At 42.5% G+C, this 14,824-nt stretch overlaps 1 protein-coding gene across 6 annotated transcripts in view; it reads left to right on the top strand.

Moving 5' to 3' along the window:
* Positions 1-14,824, top strand: part of add3a (adducin 3 (gamma) a) — a 105,846-nt gene that overhangs the window by 47,614 nt on the left and 43,408 nt on the right. The window contains exon 1 of one of the 6 annotated variants that reach the window (XM_054778688.1): positions 10,164-10,658. The exons of 4 other annotated variants lie outside the window; for them this stretch is intronic. The gene's annotated coding sequence lies outside the window, so the exon portion shown is untranslated. Of the gene's footprint in view, positions 1-10,163; positions 10,659-14,824 lie in introns of those variants that run through there. One more of the 6 variants, XM_054778681.1, reaches the window with a different exon arrangement.

Raw genomic sequence — 14,824 nt, 5'->3', positions numbered from 1 at the left:
ATGTGGTTCGAAGCAATCACTTTGCGTTTCGTGCACCCACCCTCATCATGGAGAACGCATGGAGAGGTGCATGTGATGTGGCTTTCCGGTTGAAGGGGATCAATCTACAGTAGTGGCTTTTGCTCGGGTGTGCCGGTGGATCTTGGCAGCGTGGAGCGGTGTAGGGAGGTCCACTGTCACTGGTGGGTTTCGGGGGGCTGGACTACTGCGTGGTGGGGAGGGGAGTACAGGTTCAGGGGCTGATTTGTCTCGGAGCGGGGTTGGTGCTGGCTGGTGGGGTGTGTGGTGAGGGAATTGTGGCGATGTTTCGTTCCGTGGGCGACTGTTTAACTAGATGTGTTACACGCACTGTTCGGCACTGTTTGGAAAAAAGTATTTATTTAATTAAAAGTTTTAAAAAAATCTTTTTGTAACGTCTTTCTCTGTCCTAAATATCCCATGTTACAATGTGGACGCCTACAGCTTAGACAGGTGCGGCTTATATATGTACAAATCTTTTTTGGGATGGCTTATGTTCAGCTGCGCTCAATAGTCCGGAAATTATGATACATGCATTTTTAGAATTTGCTTTGCAACAATTCATGCAATCATTTTTTTTTTTTTTTTGGTACATGTGAACATAGTGACTGTCAACTAAGATGTTGCTGAACTTGACCTGGAGTTCCACATCTGACCAAAGCAGTAAACAAACAGAGACTGCTGGCTCAGTGCAAACCTTGTCATTAAGTTTCGTACGACCAACCTCATTGCGCATATGAAATGGAATCACATGGGAAACTCCCAAAAAGTCATTAGCTATAACAGAAAAGAGCGAGCCCCTTTCGGTGGTGAGTTATGTCGGGTTTTAACGTTTCATTGAGCACCTCGACCTTCGCTGTATTTTGCTCTTTACAGATACATTTAATGCTTGTCCTCAGCTGTCTGTGTCAGCGTTTGTCACCACCTGAGCCACAAGGCCATTTTGACCTTCCCCCACATCCTCCTTGTCTCTTTGCTAAATAACACAGCAGCTCAGACACATTGGTCATTGCTCCCGGAGATGAATGATACGATGTCTTTGTACATTGAACATTAGTGTCCCACTGAATGCCTCCTTAGCCCTCAAACATGGATTAGTGGCTACTTAGCATCACTCCCACTCCAGCGTAAAAGTAGACAGGCTGTTAAGAACTGGATCAACTGAGCTGAGTGACAGCTTTCTCAGTATGGGTGTGTTAACCTGTGTGTGTATTTGCATGTCTACACCAGATTTGTAATGCTCCAGGCTTAAAAAATATCAGGGCTGTAACCTACATAGTTTCACATATGCTATATGCATCATAAAGCCTGATAAGAACGCAAAGAGGCCTCCAAGGCTGCTGGTATGTCTCTGTTTACATAAAGTGGGACAGTGGCATTTGCTCCACCTGCTATTGTGCTTCTGCAAAGGCTAAATGCTAAACGTTTTCATGGCATGTGAAAATTACTGTTGCTGTGCATCACTAGCATACCTTTTGTTGTTTCACTCCTTAACGTGTTGAATGCATAAAAGTAAAATAAACATTGTAAACAAATGAAAAGTAAGTCTTTTTTGTGAGTTTGTCTCTCAAGCATTACATATATTTTCTTAAGAATGACCACATCTGCCAGATTCCCCACCAGGTCTTGCCTTTTTGTTCTTGGGAAAAAGAGCAGGGGTCCTAGTGATGAGCTCAAGTGTTTGTGCATTCCTGTAAATGAATACCAGTGTGCATTTAGCCCAGGTCCTCCTCTGTTGGGTTTTGTTTTTTGTCCACAGCTTGTTGGAGGGGTCATGAAGGGTGTGAATGACTTCAACACAAGTATGGGATTACTTCAAGGTGCAGTAGTGGGCAGAGTATACATTAATCTTTTGGCTTAATGAAAATATGCGCAGAGGCGGAAGCAGTGGGCTGCCTGCATTTAGTTTGACATCCTCTCTGATGTATTCTAAGGCAACGTGAAGCAATAAGTGATTTTGATTGCCTCAGAGCTGTGATTAGCTAGCTGTAGGAGACAAGCCTATAGTTATGTCAGCCATGGCTGTCACCACTTCCCCCCCTGCAATAGTTGGCATGGCGATCTCTGCTTACAACAGTCAAATGGGAGGTTAAAATAATTCTTCATTTTTCACCTAGATCTGTTTTTGTTGCGTTAAAACCATATTTGTAAAGATTTTAAGCATTTTTTTTTATAAGCAATTGTGTGAATTTTCACATCCATCTGTTTTTGAAGTACAAGTTATGTCTCAAAACATGAGGGAGATAAAAAAAAGGTTGGCCATAGTCTAACACAGACATGAGCAGCAGCTGCAATAAAAAGTGCACGTTTCACAAGCTGCATACTGCAATGGGATGTTGCCCAATCGCTGGCAGCTTTCTGTGCAATGTCGTGCTGTATGGGATTCACTAAGATGGAACGAGAGCGTCCAGGAGATTGCACCAATTGTGTTGTTCTTACAGGGCAGTTTGACTGTCATAAACCATGAAATGTGTTATTACCTTTATAGGTCAAGTAGGTTGTGTTTGCATTGCAGGATTGTGTGTTGTGTCAGTTAGCAGGATTACACACATTCCCAGAAAAAAATGTGTGGTGGTAAGGAATGGACCGAGGAATTCAATACATCTTTGTGGATGATTGTGAAACAATGCAGAACACAGGATTTTAAAAAATATGATCACTTTTGTTCACATTCCAAGATCGTGCGGTTACCTACATTGTCCTTAATTGCTTTGTCAGAAATGCATGTTGGGGCTGATCCAAATGAGGATGGCCTCGGCATTGGCTGAGTTCACATTCTACTGAATGTCTTTTTAATTTTCATTCATGTATAGATTTTTGATTTAGAAACTGTTTCTCCGTAGGAAGTTTCGTCAACTTTGACGTTATTGTACAGACACATGTCCCGCCTTCCTAAGTTGCAACATGGTCTGTTTTCTGTTCATCACATTCTTCCTGCCATCAGTGGTACCCTTTGTGACGGTACTACATAAAAAAAACACAAAAAAGCAAGCACATTTGAGTTAATATTTTACTCTAGATAAACATTTTGGTTGAATTCCAAACTGTAAGACCTGAAGAGTTTTTTACTCTAAAGCTTCCACTTTTTTTTTTTTAATGATCCATTTTTAACATTCTGACCGTTTAATAGAGGGTATTAACAATGTTAACACCCAAGTATAAATGTTGTCCAATGACACAGTTGTACAGTTGATTACAGTTTCATCGCAAAGTGAAACCAGGATATTTGGTAACATGAGTTTTTTCCCCTGTAAACAAAACTCATTCTGTGTTGCGTCTTGTGTAAATGTTCCTCCGGTTTCAGTGCAAGTTATTGAATGAATAACAATGACACTTCAAAACAATGTACAATGACAACATGATTTCAGCCTGTATTTCTTTGAAAGACGCTGCAGGAAGATGGTTACTTTAGGCCTTAGCAAACGGCCTACTGATTTTTATGCCTGCAACACCCAACCCATAACAACATTAATGGACTTATTTACATTACATTACATGCAGTGTAAATAGAAGCAGTGCCCTTTCAAGTCAACAGTATCTAGTTGAGAAGGTTGAGGTGAGGTAATGTATACAGTACTTGCACCTTTAGGTATAAAAAGTGCCTTCTCAGTGACAAACTGTCAATCACTGTCTCTCATTTTAACTTTTAACATGATGCACATACCTAACCCCTTAAAACTTTAATGTATTAATACTCTAATGCTGGCATTTAGGCTGAATCCCAACTCTACCCCTTAGCCCTTCCCCTTCTTACCCGTTGTCTTACCCTTTCCCCTACCCCTTAAAACCGAGGGCCAAGGGGAAGAAGCCACTAAGAAATGGGACACCACTTGATTCTTATTACATCATCACACTTCATCGCTTGCTGGCTGTGACATAGGCAGATGAGATAATTAAATGGTTTATAATAATTTCCTTCCATAAAGGAAGGTGCATACACGTTAACATTATTTCAATGTTATATAGCTACCTCACAACACCATCCATCCATCCATCTTCTATGCCGCTTATCCTCACCAGGGTTGCTGCTATGCTGGAGCCTATCCCAGCTGACTTCGGGCGAGAGGCGGGGTACACCTTGGACTGGTCGCCAGCCAATCGCAAGTCACATATAGACAAACAACCATTCACACTCACATTCATACCTACGGACAATTTAGATTCCCCAATTAACCTAACATGTTTTTGCAATGTGGGAGGAAGCTGGAGTACCCGGAGAAACGGGGAGAACATGTAACTCCACACACAGATGCCTCAACCTCCCGCCCTTACAACATACATACACATTTGGCAAATGATCTTGTACATCTTGTTTTACGTCGTAGAACAGCAGATTTGAAAAGATTAGCAGGAGGAGGGCAGGGTCACATATTTCACATATTTTACACAAAACTAATTTAGATAGACAGAGCTAGTTTTTTTTTTAGATGTCTCAACAAAACCAACAAGTTTAACTGATAGATGACACCAGGGTGTCCTCGGGTTACGAACGAGTTCCGTTGGTATCACGCGTTGTGATACCAAAGTCGAATTTTAGGGTAAGTTGGAACTCATACTATAACACCTTAACACTTAAGTCACTCATGCTGCACACACAACACATGGATCTAAAACACCAACAAAAACACTAAACACAAGAATTAAGTGAAACAGTAATACAATAGAAAACAATTCCTTACCTTTATCCTTTTTTAATCTCAGCCAATGTGTCAGGAAACTGTCTTGCTTCTTTATCATCCCCGCGGAAGCTTCAACCTGAACCTTAAGGTTATGTAAATTAGCATAAACCTAAACCGCAGGAACCACCCCTTAATTGCCATAAACACTTCACTGTCACTCCCTTCCCCCTTTTTGACTCATCAAGGTTTGAAACAATATTTTAGCCTCCTCCTGAATCAACATACGGTAAGCTCACTGGGATACAGCATTGATTCTGGTCTTCAAGCCAAAGCACTCGCAACTAGGGGTGTAACGATTCGTTTTAATTTCGATTCGTATCACGATTCGTAGTTGCCGATACGATTCAAGGACGATATTGGTTCATTTTGAACGATACGATCCAAAACCATTCAGTAACTTTAAATCAATTCAGTAACTTTTCAACCAAAAATTCAGCCAGTGTGACTGTGATATAAATACGTGGATACTGGACAGTGCAGGTGAACTTTCCTAGATTCCTGTTGGAGAGTCCACCGAGTCCGCAGGCACTGCTTCCTCATTGGAAAACATGTTAGTGGGATCGAGGAGGCCTTCAAAGTATTCCCTCCACCGGTCCATAACATCTGGTGTCGAGGTTAACACCACACCATCCCCACCATACACAGTGTTGACAGTGTACTGCTTCGTCTCCTGAGATGGCGGATGGTGGTCCAGAATCTCTTCGAAGCCGTTGTAAGTCGTTCTCCATGGCTTTCCCGAACTCATCCCCCTCCCTCGGCAACCACCAGAGCCGCAAACCTCTGGAGTGCTGGTACCCGTCAGCTGCCTCCGGAGTCCCATGGACTATGGTCGGAACATGGTCGAAGCTCTTCCAGAGCTGACACGGCCAGACATTCCCAGCAGACCCTCACAGTGCTTTTGGGTCTGCCAGGTATGACCGGAATCCTCTCCCACCATCGGCGACAACTCACCACTAGGTGGTGATCGGTTGACAGCTCCGCCCAGTCTTCACCCGAGTGTCTAAAACATATGCCCGCAAGTCCAATGACACGACCACAAAGTCAATCATTGAACTGTAGCCAACGGTGTCCTGGTGCCAAGTGCACGTGCATGTTGACATCCTTATTCTTCAACATGATGTTCGTTATGGACAATCTGTGACAAGCACAGAAGTCAAATAAAGTACCGCTCGGGTTCGGATCATGGGCTGTTCTTCCCAATTATGCCTCTCCAGGACTCACTGTCGCTGCCAACATGAAGTCCCCCAGCAGAACAAGGGAATTTCCTCGCACTCTCCAGTACTCCCTCTCAGGACTCCAAAAAGGGCGGGTATTCGGAACTGTTGTTTGGCGCCTAAGCACAAACCCCATGGGCGAAGGCCCGGCCACAAGACGCTCGCCATCGTGCCCCACCTCCAGGCCTGCTCCAGAGGGGGGCCCCGGTGACCCTTGTTTTCCCTCACCGGGTAAGGGAAAACCCAATTGTTTTTCTCTTCATAGGGGTCTGTTGAGCCACTCTTTGTCTGGTCCCTCCCCTAGGACCTGTTTGTCATGGGTGACCCTTCCAGGGGCGTAAAAGCCCCTGACAGCTTGGCTCCTAGGATCATCAGTACACAAACTCCTCCACCACAATAAGGTTGTAGCTCAGGGAGGAGGGATGTAGTAATAATAATACTAAGAAGAAGAATTTTATTTGGAAGCGCTTTTCTAAAAACTCAAATGCACTTTACAATAAAGCAAGAAAATGACTGATACAGTATACAGTACAATAAAGTAGTAAAATACAGGACATATCAATCATATGGTTAAATGAGGATACCTGAGCACTGAACAAAATGTAAGCATTTAACATTATAAGCCAGTTCAAATAGGTGGGTTTTACCATGGGTTTTGAAGGTGGGCACGTCAGTGCATTTACGGGTGGCGCGGGGAGGGAGTTCCAGAGCAGGGGCCAGCGAACCTAAATGCTTTGTCTGGGACTTGGCCATCGAGGGTGATGACAGGAAATTGGCATCAGAGGAGCAAAGGGGATAGTTTTTGGAGTGAAGGTGAAGGTCAGAGAGGTAGAGGGGAGCCAAATTGTGTCGTGCTTTGACAGTGAATGAAAGGATTTTGAAATGTATGTGAGATTGGAGTGTGAGCCAGTGGAGGTTTTGGAGGACAGGAGTGATGTGGTCAAAGGGGTGAGTGTGGGTGATTAAGCGGGCAGCGGACTTCTGAATATACTGTAGTTTGACACGTGCATGGAAGGCCATAGAAAATGCTGTTACAGTAATCGAGTCTGAAGGCATGGATGATGGTTTCAGCAACAGGAGGGTTGAGGGAAGGGCAAAGAGGGGCAAAGAATGTTTTTTAGGTGGAAAAAAGCAGTTTGGGTTACCTGGGTGATGTGGTTCTTTAAAGAGAGAGTGCTGTCGAGGTACCGTATTTTCCAGGCTATAAGTCGCTCATTACGTTGATCGCGAGTTACCGGTCGGTCGTGAAGGTAGTGGTCGATAAACGTCACTTTGTGGATGTCATATGACTTTTACAATCTGTCAGCTACAATATCAGTACTCAGCGGTAAGATGCCTATATCTATAACAAAAGTTATCCGTTCACTTGTAGCGGCTTGTTATGTAGAAAAAAGTGAATTGTTTGAGGGCCTTGCTTTGCATCACAAACTCCACCATAGAAATGCGTGTTTTTTTCACTTTTGTTTCTGAAACTATTATTTCATGATGAATTAGATGCAAACTGATTAATTGTTGCTGAAACCTTTTTAATGTGTTGCCTTTACTTCGGCTGCATTGTCTTTTGCATAATCATTTTCATTTTTTGTATATCGATAATGTTTGATAGCAAATGCTAACTCGACGTAACACATGAACTGCGTGTCTAATGAACGCTACGTAGCTATTTTGATGGACATATTACCGGTACTCAGGTTATGTACACAAATATTGAATTGGAATTACATGTAATTATCTTGATTTCCATATTGAATTGAATTGTGAATTATTTGTGAATGATATTGGCTACTTTGATTACCTGTAAACTTTGAAGCTGTGAATGTGAAATACTAATCATTAGTATTTAGTATGTTACTTTAGTTTACGGTTAGATTTGATATATATAATATTATTTTAGTTATTATTTTTATATGTAACATTTTATATATGATATATTGCTTTTATACTGTATATATGTTTTATAGTAAGCGATAGATCATGTTGACTTACAGCTTGCATGCTGAAAAAGTGTGTGCACCCCGAAATACATGTACAATGTATACTCATATTTATCAAGTAAATATATATTTTCTACATTTATAGTAGGAGGTAGATGTTTGGGACTTGGTCATTTTAAAAGTAGCTCGCAGGCTGAAAAAGCGTGAGCACTCCTGCTCTGGAGTATAACTAGCACCGGCCAAAAATGCACAGTGAAGAGGGGGAAAAAACATGTCTCACTGGACTATAAGTTGCATTTTTGGGGGGAAATGTATTTATAAAATCAGACACCAAGAACAGACATTTCATTTTGAAAGGCAAGTTATAGTAATAAAAATAAAATGGAGAAAAACAGGCAAAGTCGGTGTCTGTTAACGTAACGTGAATAGGTAGTATGTTAACGTAACATATAGTTATTTGTGTAACTATAGCCTAAACAACTCAAAAGGTCATCTATATTCTTCATCTTGGCACCTACCTGGGCGCGGAGACGTAACTGCACTGTTGACAAGCCTCTCAGCACGTTGTTCAAGCACCCATTTTGCTTGCTTCGTTAGCTGTGGCCAGCTAGCTTTTAGCCCGCGATTAGCTTTGTTGTCTTCATTGCAGTTAGAGTATCCCACGCTTTTCGCCATTCTCTCACAAGTTTCTCTTTCACGTGTCTTTCACTCCAAACTTTCTTTCTCCTGCTCGATTCCTGTTTTCGGCTGCATATTTCACCACTTTCAGCCTGTAATCTGCAGAATATGATTTTCATTTTGGGGGCATTTGTGTTCTGTCTTTCTACACCTACGTGCGGTGCTGTAAACAAGCACGCAGACGGAACCACGTGACACTCCAAACCATAGAAGAAGAAAGAACGGTTGCGCGTAAGTTGGTCGTCTTTGGCTTACGAAAAGCGGAATTACTTCTGCGAGTCATTATGGAGTATAAGACAAAATATAAGACAAAATATCAGGAGAATGTCGACTGAGGTGAGGCATGTGTGTCAAAATATTCAGATATTACGTTGGCTTGTCGTCAAAGCTTACTTCTGGTCATGTGACGGCGACAAGGCGGTGGTGGGTCGGTGACGTCATTGTCCTCGCATCGCCTCTACAGGAGTAGCAGATACTGGCTGTGATTATATTCATATATCAACTAAAATGAGATGAACTTATGTCTTGTTTAGGTAGCTTTTTTTCAGAGCGGGCGCCAACATCTTGTCTCAAGCATAACTGACACAACTGACAGCTCCTCCATACAACAGACATACTCCACAGATGCCACACACATTAGTGCCATCTAGGGTCATTGAAGTGTAACAACATGACAAACACAGTCACTGGCACACAAGCCTACAGCGCCCTGTCGCGGCTGTCAGTGTGGAAAAAAAACATATAACTCGCTTTGGAGTACAAGTCGCTGGACCAGCCAAACCATGAAAAAAAGTGTGACTTATAGTGCGGAAAATATGGCATATTTCGTGATTATGTATTTGAGGTGAGGGAGCAAGGGAGGCGTTGTAAATGGGGAGGGAGAAGTTGTTGGCTGTTTGTGAGGGATGTGGGCCGATGATGTGGGATTTGTCACAGTTCAGTTTTAGGAAGTTGAGTTGCAGCCATGATTTTATTTGATGGATGGCAGTTGATGGATTTGGTGGATATCAAGGGCTGAATATTGTCGGCCTAACAGTGAAACTGGAGTCCTTAGAGCGGGCAACGCTACCAAGGGGACGCAAGTACAGGATGAAGAAGAAGGGGGCCAAGCATTGATCTCTGGGGGACACCTTGGGACAGTAGGGCAGTGGAGGATGTGTATTAATTGATGAATCCAGGTGAGTGCAGTTCCAGACAAACACAGATCATAACTTTACTCTTCCTTTTTTTTAATATATATATTAAAATATTTTTTTCCCAAGTCACCAGAGGGGTGGTAAGGATCTTTTGTATGTATGCCTTTTGTAAACAACCAAATTTATAAGTCATTCATCAACAGCAGGTTGTATGGCAGGTTGCAGTCAGACTGACTCATAACCCGTGACCTACGGTTGCCTGGAGGCGGTCCGGGTTGTGTGAATGAGGGACCTAAAGAAAGCGAGGATTGTGGAATGTGGATGAGAGACTAGATTGTGAATTGATCAAAGAAAAATGAGAGACGAAAAAGAGCAAAGAGAGAGAGAGTGAGAGAGAGAGAGGAGGCAAAGGAGGAGTAGGAGGGGTGATTATTGTATGAGCCTGCTTGTGATTGGTTAGTGGGTTTGTGTGTTTGCATGGACCTATGTGAGTTTATGTGCGTGTGTGTGAGAGCCACTGGGCGGGGGATTAAGCCTGCATCACGTGGCTCCTTTAGCTTCTTTTGCACACAAACACACACACTCATTTCCAGAGGACAGACACACACACACACACACACACACACACACACACACACACACACAGTGATCCTCTCACATACACACTCACAGCTGTTGATATTCTTTCTCAAATGAACGATGAAGAGGAAAGGAGCGTGCGCAGGAATCTAAGAGAGAAAGCTCTGCAGTTTGCTTACATTTAGTATCTAAATGGAGTCTCCAGACAGACAAGTACCGTGATTTGTATTTCTGATCGCTTGGGTTCATATCCGGCTGCTGCTCTCGTAATCGTCTCTCCTGGTTTGCTCTGTGAGTCTCTGTGGGAGTTTTTCTGACAGCAAGCAAGAGGGAGAAAAAGACATGGGCTTTTCTTTTTGCTTTGCCACCTACCACCCCTGCCAGTTCTCTCCTTTTCACTGACCAAGCAGGAAGTACAAGGTTGGTTGTGCTACTATATTCATATATATATATACAGTATATATATATGCTTTGTCTTTTGGATTACACTGTGCTAAATCTGTCTGCAGTAGTGTGTTTTCGACTACCCAGCTGTGTTATGGTACCCAGCCACATGAATGAAACCCAAGCATGTCCTGTGTTGTGTACATCTCCCACAGCTGCCAGGCTCCCAGTCCTTCCATCCCTGTAACTGATTTGCAATTTTAGGGGAATTCCATGCTAGTATGGTTGCTTGGGTGCTAGCTGCTGTACTATAAACACACATGGCGCTAACTGTGCAGTGAGTGTGAGCGCCAGAGGAGATTATCGCTGCTTATTATCTCATGCGTGGAGTCTTTATGTAAAGGGCAACACAGGTGGGGGTACACTTGGGCATTATTTTCAGCAGACATAAATAAATCATTCCCAAAAGGCATGCGTATTGCACATGGACTTCCTTGGCAAACTGGAAACACAGATTTGCATGTGTGTGTGTGTGTGTCTTCTCCATTTAAGCTGCTGAGCTTTTGGCACACACGGCCCTCCGGTTTCACTGCTCAATATGCTCTGTTTGTGTGTGCATATGGGCATACACTGATGGGTTTGGACTGTAAATCACTAAGAGTAGAGTTTGTGTGGGTGTGTGTATGGATATAATTAGCTGCCATACAGATTCTTTCCTGGTATTGTTACAGTTGGGGTAGTAATGTAACCCACAAGGCTGTCTATTTTTAGAGGTGACAGCCTGTAGATACACAAACAGTCACACTTTGGAGTGCTCCCCAAGCATGGAAAAGATATGTGGGTGTTCATCTGTGGTATTGCCCTGCAGTGCCCCTCATAAAAACTAGAATGGCCTCCACCAAGGACGAAATAGTCCACAATGAAAGGAATAGGCCCTGTCCTACAACATTAAAAAGAACCCTGAATCCACAAATTTTTACAGATCCTCAGCAAATGTTAAGATTCCCCATTGGCTCGTGCCGCACCCTTCTGCAAATTTTAGATTTTGATTTTACGTTTTCCAGCTTGTCTCCACAATGTAATTGAACATTCAATGGGCAAATGTTTATTTTACTATTGTTAATATGCATTATGGAAACAGTGTGGATATGATTGATGCAATAGAGTGCACTACTTGGCTGCCACGCGGAGAGGCACTGTTAATTCAGTCTCAACTAGTTTATAGACTACACAGTCGAAGAACATGACAAACTATGGGAAGTTGAGCTACATTAATGAAGACCGTCATGGCACAACTTCTCCAGGCAGCATTATACTGCGCAATACAACACTGGCATAGAAACAGGAGTTTAGAACATTCAGAGAGACATTGTGCCATCTTTTTAAAATATTTTTTAAGCGTGCTGACACGTATGTTAATCACTCTTTGTACATTGTTGCTGCATCCTGTTAACTTTTGAGGCTTCATGACTAGAAATAACAAAAATAAACACATTCAAATGATAGTACAGTGGAAACATGGTTAGCGTACGCTGCAAATTTTGCCCCTGGTTGCGTACATTTCCCAGTTTGCGTACAAAATGGAGTGCGTCTTGTCGCATTATTATTACACCTCGTGAGTCTAAATGTGTTTGCAACATATATTTTTTTAATCACAAAACGTTCCTGTTAGCAGCATGTTCTGAACAGGAAACCGGAACCGGAAGTTATGGTTGACTTTGTAGTTTTTGGTAACTAACACAGTTACACCACAAGTCTCTGCTCTTCTTATTGGTCACGGCTGCAAAATAACACAAAGAAAGTTGCAAGTGCCAGCACTTTGATAGAGAAGGTGAGAAACATGATTGAATTCGTAGCAAAACACGAAGACTGCGTCCGTGTGCATCTTTGCTCGTTCCTCGTTGACGCCTCATAGGCGCCGTCTTTGTCAACAATCAAGTCTTTTAAAGTGACGTTAAAAATGTTGATTTATCCCTTTCATTTGTCATTTATATGTGCTTTTAATTGTTTTCTGCATGTAAATATAATTTTAAAACATTTTTTGTGTGTGTGTGTGTGTGTTTTGTATTAACATTTTTGGGTGTCCAGAATGGATTAATTGGGTTTGCATTATTCGTTATGGGAAAAATGATTTGGTTTGTGTACATTTTGGTTTGATTAAGACCTTCTAGAACGGATTAATGGCACTAACAGAGGTTCCACTGTATTCTGCACGTTACTGTATTGAAGTGGAACAATACATTACCTCCTCGGTGGATGTAATTAAGTCCAACTCAAGTGGGTATGAGAATAAATCGTAAAATGGGTATGTGTAGATGTTACATTAGCTGCCTGTTGTATGTGGAAGGTTGAGTCGTGTGTGTTGTCTGGTTCCTAACCAGCTACAAATGTCCATTGGAGCACTGAGGCATTATCGGTGAACATTCCTGCTCATAAAATGTACGCTGCCATAATTGAGATTGAAGAGGGGAGCTCTTTCTGCAAAGTAAAAAAAAACAAAAAAAGATGGAATGCAGTCATGCATCAGTGTCACCGAGGTCTCATGTAACAAACCACTTGTCAATCAACAAATGTAATATAATTCAAGAGCTCTGTAACATGTCCTCCAGAAGGATGTCGAGTCTGATTTCAGTTGTTATTTTGGAGGCAGCAATTAGTGTTGCTGCTGCTGAGCTGAGCTGTGCTGAGCGGGGCTTGTCAACCCTAATTCATTAAAATGGGCCAAAAAACTGATTCAATCACCAGCATTTTGTTAATTGGTTTCATTTGAACTCACAGATGCAGAAACATTCTCCCACTGGAGCACCCATCTGTGCCAAAGGGCAGAAACACACACAGGTGGCCAGACTGTAAACAAAAGATTCCAGGGGATCAACTGTAATTGTGACTAAATCTTTACCTCTTATGCAATAACATTTCTGTTGTGTGTGTGTGTGTGTGTGTGTGTGTGTGTGTGTGTGTGTGTGTGTGTGTGTGTGTGTGTGTGTGTGTGTGTGTGTGTGTGTGTGTGTGTGTGTGTGTGTGTGTGTGGACTTCCAGCACTGATTGGTTTAACTTTTTAACCAGCTGAGAAAGTTTTTCAGAAGAAGACTGCTTATGTCAAGGTAGAGCTGCTGAAAATGAGTGAACGGGGTGGGGGGTTGTTCACTAAAGGTCACAGGGTTAGCGTTTGCAGTCACCTTGCCTCAGGGTACAGGTTGCCGTCTAGCACCTCTTGAGTAAACGCAGTCTGAGCCTTCTATCTGCCACTGACACATTGATGCTTCAACTTCAACACCACTCCAAAGCCATATTTTCTCAAGCTCCTGGGAAAGGAAATGGCTGCATCAGTGATAGACACAGAAAGAGATTTACGCAAAGATGCGAAGCTCTTTTATGAGCATTAATCCGACCACCACTGCTCTCCCACCAAGAACTGAATGGCCGATCTCGCTCGCTATTGATGACAGACTGGGTTCACGATGGGGACAATGATCTTCTGACGCACACAAAAGAATGCTAAAGGAGAGGGGGACTCATGCTGCAGGCTAGTTGAGATTAGAGGACGTATCTGTATTCTGGTGAGGCTGCAAACTATTTCGAGACAAAGAATTCATGGCATTTAGCACATTTTTGGTAATTACTCCTTGTCAGATATAGCTTCTGTGTATTACATCCACCTTTTGTATACCTATTATTGTTCTTACACACGTAATATATTGTGTATGTATTATTTTATTGCCTTAACCTAATCCCATCAGGTTTAACTCATGCAAATGTTAAACTGTTTGATTAGTAGGTGTTGGACATGCATGTTTACATTGACTGTATAGCTATGATCACAATTATGGCCTTGCAAAAAATGTTGATATGTTGTATAGATATTTAAGAGGATCCCCCAATAAGCACTAGGAATGGTGCTTATTAGGAATTTGACTGAGTTTCCGAGGTGGGCAGAGGGCACAGTGAATTGGATGGAAGAGGAGGATGTGAGGAAGCGAGCTGGAGTGGCAATGTGGAGGAGGTCAGTCAGGTACGGAGGGCTGAGGTTATGTATGGCATTGATGGTATGTAGGAGAGGTTTGTAGTCTATTCTCTGCTTGACCGTGTGTAAAGCTGCTAACAGCTTTTTGGGCCGGAGCACTAAGTGTTTCCTTTCCACCGTATACTTCATCATATGGGGATATCATCATGTGTCATCATCACACATAAACAATATTATT

The sequence above is a fragment of the Dunckerocampus dactyliophorus genome, chromosome 6, assembly GCF_027744805.1.
Source record: "Dunckerocampus dactyliophorus isolate RoL2022-P2 chromosome 6, RoL_Ddac_1.1, whole genome shotgun sequence".
In the NCBI taxonomy this organism is placed as follows: Eukaryota; Metazoa; Chordata; class Actinopteri; order Syngnathiformes; family Syngnathidae; genus Dunckerocampus; species Dunckerocampus dactyliophorus.
The sequence above is the reverse complement of the archived record's forward strand: the minus strand, read 5'-3'. Positions and strand labels throughout refer to the sequence as shown.